Below are 20,309 nucleotides of genomic sequence, written 5' to 3'. Positions count from 1 at the left end.
CTTCTCCAAATTTGCAGAAAAAGAAAGTAACAATCAGCTACCTATTCACCGTCTACCTTAACATTCTAGAGAAACAGGAAAACTACAAGATATAATTCTTGAGAGCGGGTCAATGTTTTTGATGTGCGCGCAATACCACTCCGCACGATCAATCCCAATCGCCATCCTTGGGCACAACTGATCTGTACCATCTCACCTATCCAGATGACACCTGCTCTGTCCGTATAGGTTGTTTCTTAAAATGCTAATAACGTAAGTTGGCGCCCCTGTACTTAAAATATGGTTTACCTCGCATATTGAATTTATACTAGCTTTGGCTAATAATTAATATTTAACACTTCTACTGAATATCAATGTCACGTTAATGATTATTCCTTTTCCGTTTGGAGAATGGAGACTTGTCAATATTTCATTCATTCGTTATATTATATTATTTCATCTTTTTCATTTTTCACTTATTTTTGTTGTATTTGCTGAGGGAGGCACGTACTGTATTTGAGATACTATTGCAATTACTTGTGCATAATGAGTAATTAATTTTTCTTATTTCAATTAATGAAAATGTTTATAATTAAGTTAATTTTTTAATTTTTTCTAATGTTTATATGTCAAATCTTAATAAAAATGAAATATATAAAATATAAAACACATAAGACTTATATCAAACTCATAAAACATATGAAATAAATATTTTTTGCTATAATAGCTACATATTATAAATTTAAAAATATTTTTGTGTTAGAAACTATTATTTGATATATGTAATTTGAATGATAATTGTTTTCAATCTTAAAAATAAATGAATTCTAACATTACACTTATATGATAATTTTTTCAATTATAATTTTTTTTTAATTATTATTCTTCAAATATTTAAATATGTATGAAGATAGTTTTTTTAATCTAATTAACATCATTACAGCTCACTATTACATTTTTATTCTTAAACTATTATAACTTACCTTAAATCACTATTTTATAACTATTAAATTTTTTATCTTAAATTATTACAATTTCTACAAAATACAAGTCACTATGTGGCACTTGTTTCAAAATGTGATATCGTAAGAAAATGGATGATATGGTAAAAAGTTCAACCTTTGCTAAAAAAGAGAAAATATGCTTATAGCATATGTTTATGGTAGTGGGTAGAGAAACATGAACCAACAATAAAAGAAAATTTAGAATTGCTATGTTTTTATTAAAGTGCGAAAAGAAGCAATATAATTCTTGTAATAGGCATGGTATTTAAAGAATTTGGAAAAAAATTGCTTTTTAGATTTGTGCTATTCTGTTAGGTAGTAAAAAAAAATATGTGGGGTGGCTTTTATTTGGGTTGGGTTGTGTAGACTTCATGTCTATGTTCAGTGTTTTTGTTCACAAACTTGAATTTCTATTAGAATAATAAAACTAGAGAGTTAAGGGGGAAAAATATAGAAACATTATTTCAAAAGATGTCAAATCATGAGGTTGAATAGTTTAGTGTCTTCTAGATAGCTCAAAAGGACCAATGGCAAAGGACACTTAAGTACAAGCACAAGAAACCACAAAAGATGTCAAAGAGAAAACAACTATAATTATAATGAGAATATGCCAAAATTGAGAGTACCTACAACCTTACAAGTGACTTTATAAGGAATAAGTTGCATGGAGGAAACAAATCTAGAAGGGTTGGAAAATTAATTGAAGAAGGTATTAGTCGTTTTAAAATAGTAAAGATGAATATAGAAGGAAACAATTGTTGAATCAAAACAGGCTTTTCAAGGGCTCATATTTCTTCTTGAATGAATATTTAACCTCAATAAAAGAAGAGTGGAGAAGGGAGGCATTGAATAAAGTTGCGAGGGACAAAGGTAAGAGCGCATTATTGCAAAATAAAAAAGTCATTATCATTAATTTATTGTCCTAAAATAAAACACAATATGAGAATAGTAATCATAATGTGAGTAACAAAGTAAGAAGGGATGAAAATTGAGAAGAAAAGTATGTTGGCCTAGTGGTGGAGAACTTGTAATATCTAAGTAGAGGTTACATTTTCAAATCTCATGATAGAGTAGAATATGTACCCCTTGTTTTTATAGCTTAGGTATCTCCCTGCATGAAGCACGAGGCAGTCTAGGAGGTTATTTGTGATATTGGCTTCAATTGTTTGGTTGACTCAAGGAATTTTATTATTTGAAAGAGATGTAATTGATGATTGGTTCATGAAGTATTTTTGGTTTAAAAGAGGTACAATTGGAGGCCAATTTATAGTTTGTTTGTTTTCTTTTTGATAGAGTGTAATGAAGGTTCATTCATGAAATTTGGTTATTTGGAGAGAGAGATAAATGGAATATAACCTGTGAAATTTTATTTTTATGACTATATTTTATAGGGTAGAATTGTGTGTTATGTAATAAGTTATATAATGTCAAAAGGGGTATAAAATGGTAAAGGTATTTTTTAAGTATGATGTGTGGTAAAAAAAAATTATCATTTGAATACAAATATTAAAAAAGAATTGTAAAAAAAAAGTGTGAAAGTGCAAAAATAGTATTTGTAATTCATTGAAGAAGCAATGTCCAAAAGGTGAAATCTTACAAGTTGGTTACTCAAAAAGACGAGACAGATGTCTCTTGTTGAATTGATGATTAATTATGGGGATTGGTGTCTCCAATATGTTGATAGCTATAAAATAATGTCACTAGAGGTTGGTGTCTCCAATGGATTTGTGCCTCCAAATACTAACATTATTTTATTTCTGTGGTGGTTAGATTTAAAACTACGAAAGAGGGTCGAGTAATTGAGCACCCTAACTTCATGCATATCAAAATCCTACGTGCAAATTTCAAAAAAATCCCTTTTTACAAAATCTTACTTGGAAAGTCTTCTTCTTATGACTAAGGTTTCAAGTCCACATCAATAATTATAATGCCACATCGATGTGTTTTTTGCCAAGTTGTCCAAAACAACCCAAATAAAAAGTGAGACCAATGGTCATGCAAAAAGGGTACCCATACTTGCACAACTGGTGTGTCATCACATCATTGGTTGTTTTTACAAATAAGGGTACATTTCATTCAATTATGGGTAGTCATTATGTACTAAAAACTTTAGAGTCACAATTATTGGTGCAGTATTATCAAAATAATTAGACATTAAAATAATAAGTACATATATTAAATCAAGAAGTGTGGGCAATCACAACCATTGGGGCACGTTCAAGTATCATATACTTTTCCCTATAGATCCTAGTAATCCTCTATGTAGTTAAACTCTATAAGGTTTTCCACACAAATTGTGTTCTCTTAATTATGTGGATTTTGTGCATGTGTTATTAATATAATCAAAACATTGTCTACTCATAGAACTTGGGCCTTTAAATAAAATAAAAATAATAAGTAGTCCCATCAAGAATACTTAAAATTAGTACATCTAAACTAAAAAAAAAGCTACACATGGAGAAGAGAACCTAAGTTAGGAACCATCACTATTGAAAGAGACGTAACATTTCTCACCAAAACATATAAGCAAGATGGGTGGAAGATGCCTACCTTTTAAAGCTATATAAAGTCTACAATTCATATATATATATATAGGTGGAATGGAAACAGGTAAAAATAATTGATGGTCTTAATAAGATAAGCATGGGAAAAAATATTAAGTAGAAAAATATAGACCCATATATAAAAAATATATCCAAATTATTTATTTAAAAGGAGAAACATTGAGAATTGTAGCATGTTATTTTTTTGTGTAGGAGTAAAAATGAATAAAAAACAATTAAAATGGGTTAAATTGTAAGGATTCATTTGTAGCACTAAACAAATAGGTTTCATCTTCCTCATAAATAGTTGAGGTTCTTCTTAGTTGTGACTTCAATGCGATGGTGTCTAAGGAACGAAATAATGTATTATAACAAGGAGGATAACTATATTCTATAGCTCCGAGAGCTGGTTGAGTTGTAGGCTGAGATGTTGTCCAAAAATCTGTTGGTAGTCTTATGTCTTATGTAGGGAACTTTGGCTACTAGTCTAATAACATGGTTGAACCCTTAGCGTTGTTTTGGGGTCTAAAGTTGGTTGTTAACATGGGATAGAAGCACCTCTGTATTAAGGGTGATTCTAATGTAATTATAGAAATGGTTCGGGGAAATATGGAGCCATGTCAGTCAATTTATGGTATTCTTGGTGTCATATGGATGCTCCTTGCAAGACTAGACAGATACATAATACACCACATGTACAGAGAGGAAAATATTGTGTCACACTCATTGTTTAGCTTGGGATTGCAATTGCAGAGAGTTCAATGATGGAGACAAATGGCCTCTCTACTAGCGATACCCAATCACTTATTAAAAGAGAACAAATTCCTATGCATAAATAATGACGATTCACTAATTTAGTTGGAAGTTGGAAGTCCCATTGGAGTTCAAACACAGTGACAAATAATAAATGTGGCACCTTTGTTATTTCAAATTTTGACTTAAATGTCATCATGAAAGAGGGAGTCATATGACAAATAGAAAAGTGGCTTTCAATATTATATATGGTGCCATAATTAATCAATCTCTATAGATTATAGATATGATCTCCACTAATTATGTTAGAGTTAGATTGAATTTAAAATTATATTTTTGTCCTACCCAACTTCTGACATACACCAATATTCATGATTTCTGGAGAATAGTAAGAATGGTATTAATTGAGTACAGAAATGGTCATTCACATGTGTCACCAAGATAGCATTTGGGAGATTAATTTATTACCATTACATGGTTAGTAATAACACCAACTGTGAAGTTTTGTTAGACACTAAGATCAACATTTTTGAGTTATTTATGATTTTCTATCTCTATAGTAAAAGTTCCTAGAGTGAGGGTTTTCTAATTGTTGTCAATCTAGAGTACTTGTCAAATTTTGAAGAAGAAATTGAGATGGGTGATGATATGGTATGGGTGGAGCCTCCAAAAATTAAAGATTACATTTCTTTGTTTTCTTCTCATCCTTTCTATAACCTGTGATCCACTTTAATAAATTATCATCATTAGGGATATTGTTTTCAATCCCTATATTTATTGAAATGTCAGCAACATTATTAATGAGACAAGTTATGGTAAACTCTTTATCATTATTACAATCATCATCAATCAACAAATTGATGCTTTGCTTAAGTCGGGGTGAAATCATAGGTGGTCCTTAACATAGCTTTATATTCACCCACCTCATCACTCATCACCGTCACTATCATCACCTCAATCATTACCTCCTTGTTGTTATCATCATCATTTCATCCCTTATCTTTTACATATTTATTATCTCAAATTCATCATTTTTGTTGTCATCAACATCCTTACACACATAAACATAAAAATCATCAACACTCACAAGCCTACAAATTACATGCTTGATAAATTATTTTTACCATGAAAAAATCAAATGCATTATATCAACCTTGATAACATGCACTTTTCAGATCCATTTAAAATAGAGTTGCACCAATTGAAACACAAGTTATAGTTAGAGATACAATTCTTAAACCTATATAGAAGTGTACCTCAAAGGAACAAATATACAATATTATTTTCATCTAGCTATTCTGTAGGGGCTATTAATTTATGAAGTTTCATAATAAAAAAATCTAGAATATGATATCATAACAATCATGATATGTCAATACTCTACATTGTAAAGAAAAACTAAATACTAATATTACTTATTTTATGCATCAATGAACTCTTGTTGTCAAAAAGTCATTTCCATCCATATGCTCCCTCCACACATATATCTTCATTACTTTACCCAATCACCTCATCTTCCATTGAAGAAATCCCCAGTCTATTCATTGTTGTCCATAGCCTTGATTTTTTCTTGTATTGGTTCTTGTTACCAATTTAACATACCTCCTAAATTTCTATGTTATATGCTGAACTAAGTGTGTTTTAATTGCTGACTAAGTGTGTTTAGTTGCTGAGAATACATATTACAGAATGAAAAGAATGCAGAAAGTATAAGTATAGGAATCAGTAAACGTGAAAATTGATCACTTTTATTCAGAATATAAGTACCAAAAAAATACATTTTTTATTGAAATATCCAAAGCTATTTTAATGAGGTACAAAGTGTTCAATGTTTTACACAGTACTTAAATATAATGCATTCAGATATCACAAGCATTCTCAGCTCCTAACATAATATTTGAATTAAACACATTGTATAAACTGAAAAGTACTGAAAAGAAGATAAGAGGAAAGGCTTCCATTTCCTAAACGAAAGGTTTTTTGTGCTGAATGTTGAAGGGTTGAGCCCACATCTCCATCTGGGAATAAACCTGCAAAAAATGAAAGAAGAGATGGGTCAGTTCATATGAACTGTGCAATGGAAAACTTTCTTATCATCTATACTCTATTGTTCCTACAACATGGTTATTCAGATAACTATGTTAAAAGACAATAAGGCAAGAGAAATCTGAAAAATAAAACATGTTTATACTAATGAGTTTGTTCCATGTTCAGATACTGGTATGAAGGTTGAGGTTGTTGAAGGATCTTGCATAAATTACACACTTGAAGCCTTTCGACTAAATCATGTAGGGGCCAAGACTGAAGGACTAAGGAGGTTATTGAAGGGACATGCATAAATTATAAGCGTGAAACCTTCTGGTCAAATCATGTAGAGGTGAAGACTAAAGACATGGAGAAATTGTTGAGGGGGCATACATAAATTATAAGTATGGGACCTCCTAGTTGAACCATTACAGGAGATTGAAGACACGAGGAGATTGTTAAAGGGACGTACATGTGTTACAGGTATGAAACCTTTCAGTCAAATCATGGAGGGCATATAGAATTTTGAGTCTACAAGCTGAAGGAATTAAATCTTTACAAGTATACATTAAAGATAGATTTCTAGGCATGAACAAAAGAGAATTTAATAGCAAAGGGTGTTGTTGTAGTTGTAATATGTATGCAAAAATGGCGAACTGATAAGCATAATACAAGCTACAAAATAAATGGTAAGATGTTTATTTTCTGTTATTAAAAAAAATTAGATAAACAAAGCATAAATATGCGTGTGGAAAAGAAAGATTCAGAGGAAAAAGTTGCAGATTTTATGTTACAATAGCAATAATATTTTCAACATAATATCTGGTAGCAGAATGGTCAAAGCACAACCAGAAATCTCATGATTTCACCTGCATAACATATGATCTTGTATATAACAGCAATAGAATGCAAAAACAATAGGTTTATAACAAAAAAAAAACCATGAGATATGGAAACCATAGTTAACAAAATCAGCATGAGGTTAAGAAGTGAAAATAATTTGTCCAAATCATAAGTCATGGTCACGCAAGGCAAAAATCAGCCTTTGTGAACCTTGTCTTAACACTTTGAAATCTAGGCAATTTAGTGGTTATGTTAATGGATAATACTTACAATTGCCACATTGCTGATTCTTACAAGCACAACATTAACTGGAAAATTAAAATATTCATTTGCATGCCTATTGTTTTTCTTGGGCCATCACATGGTTCAATCAAGGTCATTTCGGTTTTGAATATTGGGATACAAGTTTTCAAGTTAGAATATGTTGATAAAAGTGTTCTACACTTGGTAAATGATATGATATGCTTGATGTGTCCAAATGCACGTGCAGGTATTTCATGTATGATGGGCTAAAGTTTACATGTGTAGAGGGCCCTCATGTTATCAATGTATTCTCTCTCTTTTTATTTAAAGCCTATGGAAGGCCTTGAAGCCCAGCTACTCAAAGTGCAAGATAACATCCAAATATGTGAGTTGAGAGTATTTTAAGAGTGAAAGAATATTGTGTAAGGAAAGTCTCATCATACAAGTCTAAGAGTGCAATATTAAGGTGAGATTTCATATATGATATATGTATGCTTTCTGAAGTTAGAAGATTGACATAGTCCTAAGGAAGAAATCTAGTTTATTTTAAGATCTGAAGGTTACATTTACAGATTCATATGAATTAGCTTTTTAGTTTACAAAGGGATTCTATTAAAGATGTTGAGCAGGAACTAAGTAGAAATAGAAAAGATTCTATAGATGTTTATCGAAAGGATAGTATAAAGGAATCAAGATTTATGCCTATGTTAATTATCCAATGCAAAGAATGAAGCAGATAGCAAGAATATCCAAAATGTCCAAGTAACGCAAGAGACTGCAGACATAAAATCTTATACATTTGAGACATGGAGAAGAGATTCATATATATAGCAAGTAAACTCGCAAGGAGAAGATCAAACGGCTGAAAGAAAAAACCCAGAATTACATTTGGTGATAACTCCAATACTATGAAGAATATGCAACATACCATTGATACAAGAAATCATGCCCAGAATCTGTAAGAAAATATGATGTCTATAGCACAACGTCAAGCTAGGAAAAAGTCATTTATAACTAGTCCATAAACTCCATACAACCCAACAAATAAAGTTCACACCAAGGGTTACATACAGCCATCCAAACAAGGGAGAAATTTGTAACCAGCAGATTCATAGATCATGGCAACCATTCATCCCACACAAGCACCGATTTCCCACACAAAAGACTCAAAATATGGCGTCCAAATAACCACGTCCAGATTAAAATTCATAGGGAGAAATGCATCCACGACTAGCATAAAAAGTTGTCGTCCAACCAAAGATGAATACCAAACATCCCATGTCTAAAGAAAACCCGCAGACCAAAGGAGCAAATATATGGCAGCAAGAAATCATAGAAGAACAAATTGCAGCAAGATATTCTCTAGGTGGCTAAGGTTATGAAACCCTATCCTTCATCTCATGCGTAAACTCCAAATGAGAAAATTAAACAAAGTCTTTGCACTTTTGTTTTTTGCCTTGCATAAAAACACATAAACTCCACTGAATAAAATTTTGAGTCCATGCATGTAGGTATTATATGATATTTAGAAAATCTAATTTTATTCATTTACTTAAGTTTTTATATGCATTAAATGAATAAATGTTATATTTTTCATGCAATGCATATTAAAAACTTAAATAAACAAATAAACAAAATAAACATATTTTATAAGTGCTTAAACAACTACGATTATTAATGATTTAATGCACTTATAAAAGATATATTCCCTTTATTATATCGAATACTAACGTGTTTATGAAAAATTGATAAAATAAATTAAAAATAACACATGAATAAACATGTTAATATTAAATATAATAAAAAGAACTTTTGATTGTAAAACTAATAAATCAAATGGTTACAATTATAAAACCTTTGATTTTATTAATTAAAATAAATGAGAATTAAGTGGAGTTAACAATTTTAATGCCTAAATGCAAGGGGGGGGGAATTGTGTCTATTTTCGAACTCTAAAGGGACATTTAGTTAACAGGGGCTATTTTTGGAGGCTAAGGGTAGTTCGAGATTCTCATGTGATGATGGAGCAGATTAGTGCTATTTTTGATGATTTATGGATCAGTTAAGGGCAGTTATGCATGCAGTTCATATTGAGAGCCTATTTTATGCATATTTTGCATAATTATGAGGAGTTTTACATGCTATATTTTTGGGTTACTTGATGGATCCGAGTTTGGGTTTTTGTGCATGACTCTGAGGAGCTAGAGGCAATTTTCGAGTGATCTATCAGTCAGATAGGTGGTTAAGAGTAGTTTTCAGAGGCTTCTTCGTAGTTTTCATCATTTTTTACTGATTTTTTCTAGGCATAATCTTGGAATCTGAGTTAGGGTTATGATTTCTATATATTGTACATTCACCTCATTATGAGGGATCTTCTTTAGGATTTAGATTTTTGCACATTGCAGATTTTGAATTGATTGTAAGAGCACATTTGTAGCAGAGATTTTTGCAGCGTTGGTTATAGAGATTCAATGGTTCCTTCTAATTGATTCTCGTGCAATATTGTAAATTTTTTACTTTAATGTTGTGTTCACCTTCACTTAAGTTACATTTCTTACTGCAGATTTGAATCTTGATACGTATGATTATAGGTCTTTATTTGTGATCATTGTTCTTTTGCATAATATTGGTGAAACTTAGGTATCCTTTTCAAAGTAGAAGATCTCGATTCTTGCATAGAAATACTTTTGTGGTTGCATGTTTGTTTGGGTGTTGTGAATCAATTTTGTCTTTCGTAATCCGTGTTGATTTGATTGAAGTTACATTCAAAACCATTGGTGCATCACCTCATTTAGGTTAGTATTCATTATTTTTCATTCACTTCTTACCCCTTATCTTGCATATAATTTAGGATTAGGTGATCAGAATTTAGGAACCGGCCTAGCTTCCGAAGATTCATCTCTCGATTTAGGACAATGCACCACCCGAGGGAGTTTCCATGTTTCAGCAAGATAGCTAGATTTTATATCTCGCTATAGGCACAATCCTGATTGACAACAATTTTTTGGCATGCCCAGTGGGACATGAACTAATTCTCAGTTCATTTGAGTTACATTAATTTGCTAGTTTTTGGTGTGAAGATCAATATTTCAACCTTTGGAGCCAAAATTTACACACACTTGGCAACTTGGAAAAGGAAGAATTCACTTGGTTTCATAAAGATCAGTTGTTGGTATGTTCATTACAATTTTATATTCAAATTTCCAACTTACTATGTGAGCATATATGTCAAATTATTATGGCAAGTCAGTGTACCCATCTTCATATTATGACAAAAATGTATATCAAGATCCTTATCAGTCATATACACATAGTCAAAATGTTGATTTTACTCCAACAACAATTTATTTGAATGCTCAAAGTTGTTATCAGACTCAAGATTATGAGATTCAACGTGAACTCCAGGAATTTAAAGAGACTAGAAAACGACATGATGAATTAAAAGATATGTTGCAGGATTTTAACAATTAGATAAATGAGCTTAAGAGGCAGCATGACTTTCAAGCACATATGGATGAGTTAGCTCATCAAGCCCATATTCATGAGCAAGAAGTTGAAGAAATGCATGAAAGTTTTTTAAATCAGTTGGCTAAAGAAAGAAGACGCTATGAAGAACTTCTTGTTGAAAAAGAACATCAGTATGAGGTACAATGTCAAAAGTATGAAGAAGATTTTCAAAGGAAATTGAGAGTACATGAAGAATTTCATGACAATGAGCTACAAGATTAAAGGATTATAATCAGAAGGTTGGAAACCTCATATGAAAACTTAAAAGATGATCAAATTTAGAATTCAAGTTACCCATACTTCATCAAGCAAGAAAAGGAAGAACTTGTACTTCATCAAATATTGTCATATAACAAACTCATTCCTAAAGCTCAATCAATTTCAGATGTTCCAATTCAGCATGATCCACCACAAGAAGTTTCTCATATAGAAAAAGTTGATAGTTTCCAAGGTCCACTTGATTTGTTTAAAGAGCTCCCTAGTTTTGTGGGTGAGGAAGAATATGAAGTTCATGTTGAACAAGAGGAAAATCAAAAAATACTCACATTGGCTTCGGGACAGCAAGAAGAGGAAGATGATTTAATTGTTTTGGTCAAACAAGATAGTTCAACTAAGGTATGTAACAATCCTATCTTTCTTAAGGTTGAAAATGAAAAAAAGGAGGTTGCTTTTTGGGATGAAATGGAAAAATTTATTACAGAATTAGACATTCCTTATCTATCAATAGATAAGGCAAATCAAGTACAGACAGTTATTATTGAGGAAACCTGTAGGGACAGTCAAGTTCAGGCTGATGCATTGGTTGTAGTCTCTTCATCTATTACTGGTAATAATAAAAATATGTTGGAACAAGTAGATTTATCAATCTTTGATCAACAAGAATGCAAGGATAAAGTTGGTTTATTACTAGTTCAAAGGCATAAACATGAAGACAATGTTGAAGACAGATGCCAAGAAGTAGAAAAAAACACAGTTTTGGTGTATGAGGAACAGGTCAATCAAAAAATTGCTGATGTCAAAGGTATGTATTTTTATGAGGACTAGGAAAGTGTTATTGAAGACTTCTGTTATTTTCTTAATAATGATATGGTACAATTGGAGGAGTTAATTTTTGATCAGCAACATCAAGTATATGAAATGATTCCCTTGCCTCTTAATTCTCTTGAATTTAATATTCCAAATTAGTTTGATATTATGCTTGAAAGGAAGGATGAAAACGTTAATCATAATGCGTGAGCTAGAATTTGTCATCACAAAGGACTACCCTATTAGACATTGTGCTAGGATGGATCTAAAACATGAAGCTTCAGAAATTAAAGAGAAGTTCCCACTTGCATACACATCTCAGATATATGTTAATTTTGATCATATTCAAGAGGTAGGTGAACTAGCCTATTACTTTCAGAATATGTTTAAGTATAGCTAATAGTTGTACTCGCATACTATATCATTCCAGTTGTATGGATGCATGAAATCTACCCTCTATTGTTCAGAAAAGGGAGCTATTTCAATTAGTTAGTAAATGGATGTATTTGAGGATCTTGATGATTGATTAGTTTAGGGTAGCTTAGGTGTGATTTAGTTTTCAAATTTCAATAAGTGTTGTTTCAGCATGTTAGTTGTTAGTAATAAAACTGGAAACTACAACAAATCATTATCAATCTGCCATCAATACATGAGGTACATATCACACAAAGAATGGAATGAATTCCAATGCCTTGAATCATACATACTCCATTGGTTTATAACAAGTTCATGATGACATGACGTAGTTTTCAACCATTCAGCTATAAAGAAATCAGAGAACATTCAGGCATATTGCTGGCATAGATCCTTTTGGAATATTTTCAGAAAAACAAGTATAAATTCTAATTTTGAATTATGGATGACTTGAATAAGTATCTTGCTGCATAATAGTAATATGATGTATTATCCACCAATATACTAGACTGATATACCGCTATGTAAAACATGAAAACACTAAAAAATAGGAGGAATGGTTACTCCAAAATAGCTGGTATACCACCCTAGTACAATCATAAATAACACACCATATTGCTGTTATGATGCAAGGTACACATTCAAGCTTAGCAGTTGAGGTTTTGCAGTTGTTTTTCAATAGATTTTTAGCCAAATTTGCAAGGTGTCATAACATCCAGCAACTATCAGTCCTCACAACCACGATACAATTGTTTTGTCACAGAAAAGAGATTAGAAAAGAAACCATGTTTATCTCTTTGTTGTGATACAATTCCATCTTGGTTATCAAAACAAACAGCTATGAGATCCTATGGCAACTAACATATTTGTTTTTCAGTTTAGCTTTCAGTTTTCAGTTTTCAGTTTGGTGTGGTGAGGTGTGTTTATTTCAGCAATGTTTTCAGTTTGATATTTTTCTAAATTTTGAGAACGTTATGTTTTCTAAATGCTAAAGATGACTCTATATCCAATGGATTTACAAGGTAGCTGGTCTACTACTATTTAGCTGGCAAACAACCTTGAGAGGTTGCCAAAAATGTTACCAATTTAACATACCTTCTAAATTGCTATGTTATATGATGAACTAAGTGTGTTTTAATTGTTGACTAAATGTGTTTAGTTGTTGAGAATGCATATCACAAAATGAAAAGAATGCAGAAAGTACACGTACAAGAATCAATAAATAGGAAAATTGATTGCTTTTATTTAGAATATAAGTACCAAAATAGTACATTTTTTATTGAAATATCCAAAGTTGTTTTGATGAGGTACAAAGTGTTCAATGTTTTACATAGTACTTAAATACAATGCATTCAGATATCACAAGCATTCTTAGATCCTAACATAATATTTGAATTAAACACATTGTATAAACAAAAAAGTACTGGAAATAAGATAAGAGGAAAGACATCCATTGCCTGAACAGAAGGTTTGTTGTAATGAATGTTGAAGGGTTGAACCCGCATCTCCATCTAAGAATAAACTTGCAAAAAATGAAAGAAGAGATGGGTCAGTTCATATGAACTGAGCAATGGAAAACTTTCATGTCATCTATACTCTATTGTTCCTACAACATGGTTATTCAGATAACTATGTTAAAAGACAAGAAGGCAAGAGAAATCTGAAAAATAAAACATGTTTATACTAATGAGTCTGTTCCATGTGCAGATACAAGTATGAAGGTTGAGGTTGTCAAAGGATCTTGCATAAATTACACGCTTGAAGCCTTTCAATTGAATCATGTAGGGGCCAATACTGAAGGACTAAGGAGGCTATCAAAGGGACACACATAAATTATAAGCGTGAAACCTTTTGGTCAAATCATGTATGGCCAAGACTGAAGGCCTGAGGAGGCTATCGAAGGGACACACAAATTATGAGCATGAAACCTTCTGGTCAAATCATGTAGAGGTGAAGACTAAAGACATGGGGAAACTATTGAGGGGGCATACATAAATTACAAGTATGGAACCTTCTAGTTGAACCATTATAGGAGATTGAAGACATGAGGTATGAAACCTTTCAGTCAAATCATGGAGGGCATATAGAATTTTGAGTCTACAAGCTAAAGGAATTAGATCTTTACAAGTATACATTAAAGACAAATTTCCAGGCATGAACAAAAGAGAATTTAACAACAAAGGTGTTGTTGTAGCTGTAATATGTATGCAAAAATGGAAAACTGATAAGCGTAATACAAGCTACAACATAAATGGTAAGATGTTTATTTTCTGTTATTAAAAAAAATCAAATAAACTGAGCATAAATATGCATGTGGAAAAGCAAGATTTAGGGGAAAAGTTGCAAATTTAATGTTACAATAGCAATAATATTTTCAACATAATATCCGGTAGCAGAATGGTCAAAGCACAACTAGAAATCTAATGATTTCACCTGCATAATGTATGATCTTGTATATAACAGCAACAAAATGTAGAAATAACAGGTTTATACCAAGGAAAAACCCATGAGATATGGCAACCACAGTTAACAAAATCAGCATGAGGTTAAGAAGTGAAAACAATTTGTCCACATCATCAGTCATGGTCACGCAAGGCGCAAATCATCCTTTGTGAACCTTGTCTTAACACTTTGCGATCCAGGCAATTCTGATTGTTACAGGCACAACATTAACTATAAAATAGAAATATTCTTCTGCATGGCTACTATTTCTCTTGGGCCATCACATGGTTCAATCAAGGTCATTTCAGTTTTGAATATTGGGATATAGGTTTTCAAGTCAGAATATGTTGATAAAAGTGTTCTACACTTGGTAAATGGTATGATATGCTTGATGTGTCCAAATGCACGTGCAGGTATTTCATGTATGATGGGTTGAAGCATACATGTGTAGAGGGTCCTCATGTTATCAATGTATTCTCATTTTTTTTAAAAAGCCTATGGAAGGCCTTGAAGCCTAGCTACTCAAAGTGCAAGATAACATCCAAATATGTGAGTTGGGAGTATTTTAAGAGAGAAATCAGATTGTGTAAGGCAAGTCTCATCATACAAGTCTGAGAGTGCAGTATTAAGGTGAAACTTCATATATGATATATGTATGCTTGCTGAAGTTAGAAGATTGACATAGTCCTAAGGAAGAAATCTAGTTTATTTTAAGATCTGAAGGTTACATTTATAGATTCATATGAATTAGCTCTTCAGTTTACAAAGGGATTTTATTAAAGATGTCGAGCAGGAACTGAGTAGAAATAGAAAAGATTCTATAGATGTTTATCGAAAGGATAGTATAAAGGAATTAAGATTTATGCCTATGTTAATTATCCAATGCAAAGAATGAAGCAGATAGCAAGAATATCCAAAATGTCCAAGTAACGCAAGAGACTGCAGATAGAAAATCTTATACATTTGAGACATGGAGAAGAGATTCATATATACAGCAAGTAAATTCGCAAGGAGAAGATAAACTGGCTGAAAGAAAAAACCCATAATTGCATTTGATGATAACTCCAATACTATAAAGAATATGCAACATACCATTGATACAAAAAATCATGCCCATAATCTGCAAGAAAATATGACGTCTATAGCACAAATTCGAGCTAGGAAAAATCCATCTATAACCGGCCCATAAACTCCATACAACCCAGCAAATAAAGCTCACGCCAAGGGTTACATACAATCGTCCAAACAAGGGAGAAATTCGTAACTAGTAGATTCATAGCTCATGGCGACCATTCATCTGATGCAAGCAGTGATTTCCCACACAAAAGACTCAGAATATGGCATCCAACAAGCAAGGCATCCAAATAACTACGTCCAAATTAAAACTCGTAGGGAGAAATGCATCCATGGCTAGCATAAAACGTTGTTGTCCAACTAAAGATCAATACCAAACAACCCATGTCTAAAGAAAACCCGTAGACCAAAGGAGCAAATATATGGCAGCAAGAAATCACGAAAGAACAAATCACAGCAAGATATTCTCCAAGCGGCTAGGGTTATGAAACCCTATCCTTCATCTCATGCGTAAACTCCAAATGAGAAAATTAAACTAAGTCTTTGCACTTTTTTTTTTTGCCTTGCATAAAAACGCATAAACTCCATTGAATAAAATTTTGGGTCCATGCATATAGGCATTATATGATCTTTAGAAAATCTAATTTTATTCATTTACTTAAGTTTTTATATGCATTAAATGAATAAATGTTATATTTTTCATGCTATGCATATTAAAAACTTAAATAAATAAATAAAATAAATAAACACATTTTATAAGTGCTTAAACGACTATGATTATTAATGATTTAATGCACTTATAAAAGATATATTCCCTTTATTATATCTAATACTAACATGTTTATGAAAAATTGATAAAATAAATAAATAATAACACGTTAATATTAAATATAATAAAAAGAACTTTTGATTGCAAAATTAATAAATCAAATGGTTACAATTATAAAACCTTTGATTTTATTAATTAAAATAAATGAGAATTAAGTAGAGTTAACGATTTTAATGTCTTAATGCAAGGAGGGGAAATTGTGTCTATTTTCAAACTCTAAAGGGACATTCAATTAACAAGGGCTATTTTTGGAGGCTAAGGGCAGTTCGAGATTCTCATGTGATGATGGAGTAGATTAATGCTATTTTTGGTGATTTATAGATTAGTTAAGGGTAGTTATGCATGCAATTCATATTGAGAGCCTATTTTATGCATATTTTGCATAATTATGAGGAGTTTTACATGCTATATGTTTTTGGGTTGCTTGATGGATCCGAGTTTGGGTTTTTGTGCATGATTTTGAGGAGCTAGAGGTAGTTTTCGAGTTATCTATTGGTTGGGCAGGTGGTTGAGAGCAATTTTCAGAGGCTTCTTCATATTTTTTGTCATTTTTGACTAATTTTTTCTAGGCATGATCTTGGAATCCGAGTTAGGGTTATGATTTCTGTATATTGTACATTCACCTCATTATGAGGGATCTTCTTTCGGATTTAGATTTTTGCACATTACAGATTTTGAATTGATTGTAAGAGCACATTTGTAGTAGAGATTTTTTCAGCATTGGTTATAGAAATTTAGCAGTTCCTTCTCATTGATTCTCATGCAATATTGTGATTTTTTTACTTTAATGTTGTGTTTGCCTTTATTTAAGTTGCATTCTTTATTGCAGATTTGAATCTTGATACATGTTATTACATGTCTTTGTTTGTGATCATTGTTCTTTTGTAGAAAATTAGTGAAACTTGGGTATCTCTTTAAAAGTAGAAGATCCCAATCCTTGCATAGAAACACTTTTGTAGTTGCATGTTTGTTTGAGTATTGTGAATCAATTGTGTCTTTTGTAATTCGTGTTGATTTGATTGAAGTTACATTCAAAATCATCGATGTATCACCTCATTTAGGTTAGTATTCATTATTTGTCATTCACTTCTTACCCCTTATCTCGTGTATAATTTAGGATTAGGTGATTACAATTTAGGAACTAGCCTGGCTTCTAGAGATTCATCTCTCGTTTTAGGACAACCTACCACCCGAGAGAGTTTTCATGTTCTAGCAAGATAGCTAGATTTTATATCTCACTATAGGCGCAATCTTGATTGACAACAGTTCCAACATAATCACCTAGCTCTATGACTCATATCTAATTGACTTATCATAAACTCCTCACACTTCAAATAATCATAGCAATAATTCATCCAAATGGCAACAATCTTAATCAATAATGTAGTGCATTGTCTAGAAAATTTCATTAGTTTTGTTTCCATCATTGTTGTAACGCATGACCCGCTTTACAAAATTATCATTATTATGGATATCATTCTCAATGCTTGTATTGTTTTTAATCTCAACAACATTATAAATGAGATATGTTATGCTTAATCCTTGCATTATTCTTGTTGGTGTAATTAACTATTCACTAATAACACTTTACTTAACCTTATTTAAGATACCATACATATTAGTTTACATATGAGACACTTAAGCGTTTGCACCTTTATTTGCACATAGTGTAAGAGAAATTCCACATTAGGTTGTGATAGAATTTATCACATTCCACTTTTTGTGTCGTCTATACCTTTAGTGCACTTCACATTATCATCCTTCACATATTACATATACTTAATTGCATAATTTAGAGGATGATCTATCTTTGGAAAAACATATAATTTTACCTTGTGTGGGTGAAGCTTATCTTCTCCTTATCATAGTCTCTTATTTCTTTGCCTATATAAGCAAACTCATATATGTTTTGTAATTCATTAATTGAGACAATTTTTTATTTCAATCAATTCATCTATTGATCTAGTTGATCTTATTCTATTGCATTCTTGGTGAGGATACAACTTATTCTTATCATATTATTTCTCTCTAGTTTGTTATTCATTGGGCTCTAAATCTTGGCATATTGTCTTAGACAATTCTTACATTGTATTAAAGCAATTCTTACAATCCTCATCATCGTCAATCGTTGGATAAATCATTTATTTGGTTATGTAGGGGCAAAATCATAGGTGGTTCTTAAATGTAGCATTATATTTACCCACGTCATCACCATCATTATCAGTATCTCAATCATTCACACCTTTATATTAACATCATCATTTCACCCCTTACCTTTTACACATTTCTTATGCTAATTTCATCATTTTCATTGTCATCATCATCTTTACACACATAATCATTGAACAACACCCACACTTACAAACCTACAAATTACACACTTGGGAAATCTTGTTTTCGTAAACAAATGTATACTCTATATTAACTTAACATGTACTGTTTACAATAGAGGTAGACCAATTGAAAAGTAAGCAATAATTAGAAACACACACACAATATATATAATTTCTATAGAATTCTAACTCAAAGAAACAAAATTGCACTATATTCATCTAGTTATTATGTCGAAACTAACAACGTTGTGTGACAAAAATGCATCTGAATATAAATTTTGACAATAACATACAAAACAAATATCAGTCAACATTTGTAAAGAAAAACTTAAAAATTAACATTTGCTTTTATAAAACTAAAATCTTATTTGTTTAAAGTCATTCAATATGCTTAGAAATTAAGTTAGAAGAAATGACTATTAATTAATTAACTAAAAATTAAGATAGAAGAAATGACTTTTAATTAATTACTAGAAAATAGGGCAAATATTTAGAAGTTTGGTTATTTAAAGTCATTCAAATATGCTTAGAAATTAAGTTAGAAGAAATGACTGTTAATTAAATAACTTACATTAAGATAGAATAAATGACTTTTAATTAATTATCTAAAAAGCGGACTAAGATTGATTGTGTGTGTTTTTATCATCAATTTTTAAAATCACATTACATCAATCAAATGGAGAAAACAATTTATTTTAAAATTTAAATTAGAAGAAATGACTATTAATTAATTACCTGATAAGAGGACCGGTTGTTGCAACAAAACGGATATTTTTAATTAGAAATCCAGTAGTTGCAACTAAGCGGGGTATTTTGCTGGCTATGGGGTTCGAACCCATGCGCACTTATGTGCAGAAGATCTTAAGTCTTCCCCCTTAACCTCTCGGGCAAACCAGCTTCATATTCATTTTGCTAGTTTTCTAGAATACATTCGCTTCCAAAGCACCCGATTTTGCACTTTTTGTTTAAACCGCAATATGTAAAACAGAAAGAGTTCACATAAGACGTTCATCATAAATGGAAGCTGTAGATGTAAGTGAATCAAAGAAACTGCAGAAACCTTCTTACTTATTAACTAGATTCCTTTGAAGTAGCAGAATTGGATGATCTTTACCCTATTTTTGTGTGTAAAGGATAACGACGAAGAGACCTTTTAATATAGATGAGTTAGAAATGCATCTCTATTAATTGTTTGTGCAGGATTTGTCAATCAAGTATTGTTGCTTTCCATTTTATTCACTTGCTGTTTAAAAATGCCCAGATTGAGTGCTCTGTAAATTGAGTACTATAAAAG

At 31.5% G+C, this 20,309-nt stretch overlaps 1 non-coding gene across 1 annotated transcript; it reads right to left on the bottom strand.

Annotated features, from left to right (window-relative positions):
• Window positions 1-19,829: 19,829 nt before the first annotated feature.
• Window positions 19,830-19,912, bottom strand: TRNAL-UAA (transfer RNA leucine (anticodon UAA)). The gene has a single exon. It is a non-coding gene; the product is annotated as a tRNA-Leu (tRNA).
• Window positions 19,913-20,309: the final 397 nt, after the last annotated feature.

This window comes from Cupressus sempervirens, chromosome 6, assembly GCF_028749045.1.
Source record: "Cupressus sempervirens isolate cs-2001-9-10 chromosome 6, ASM2874904v1, whole genome shotgun sequence".
NCBI lineage: Eukaryota > Viridiplantae > Streptophyta > Pinopsida > Cupressales > Cupressaceae > Cupressus > Cupressus sempervirens.
Note: the sequence above shows the minus strand (reverse complement) of the source record. Positions and strands in the feature narration are given on the sequence as shown.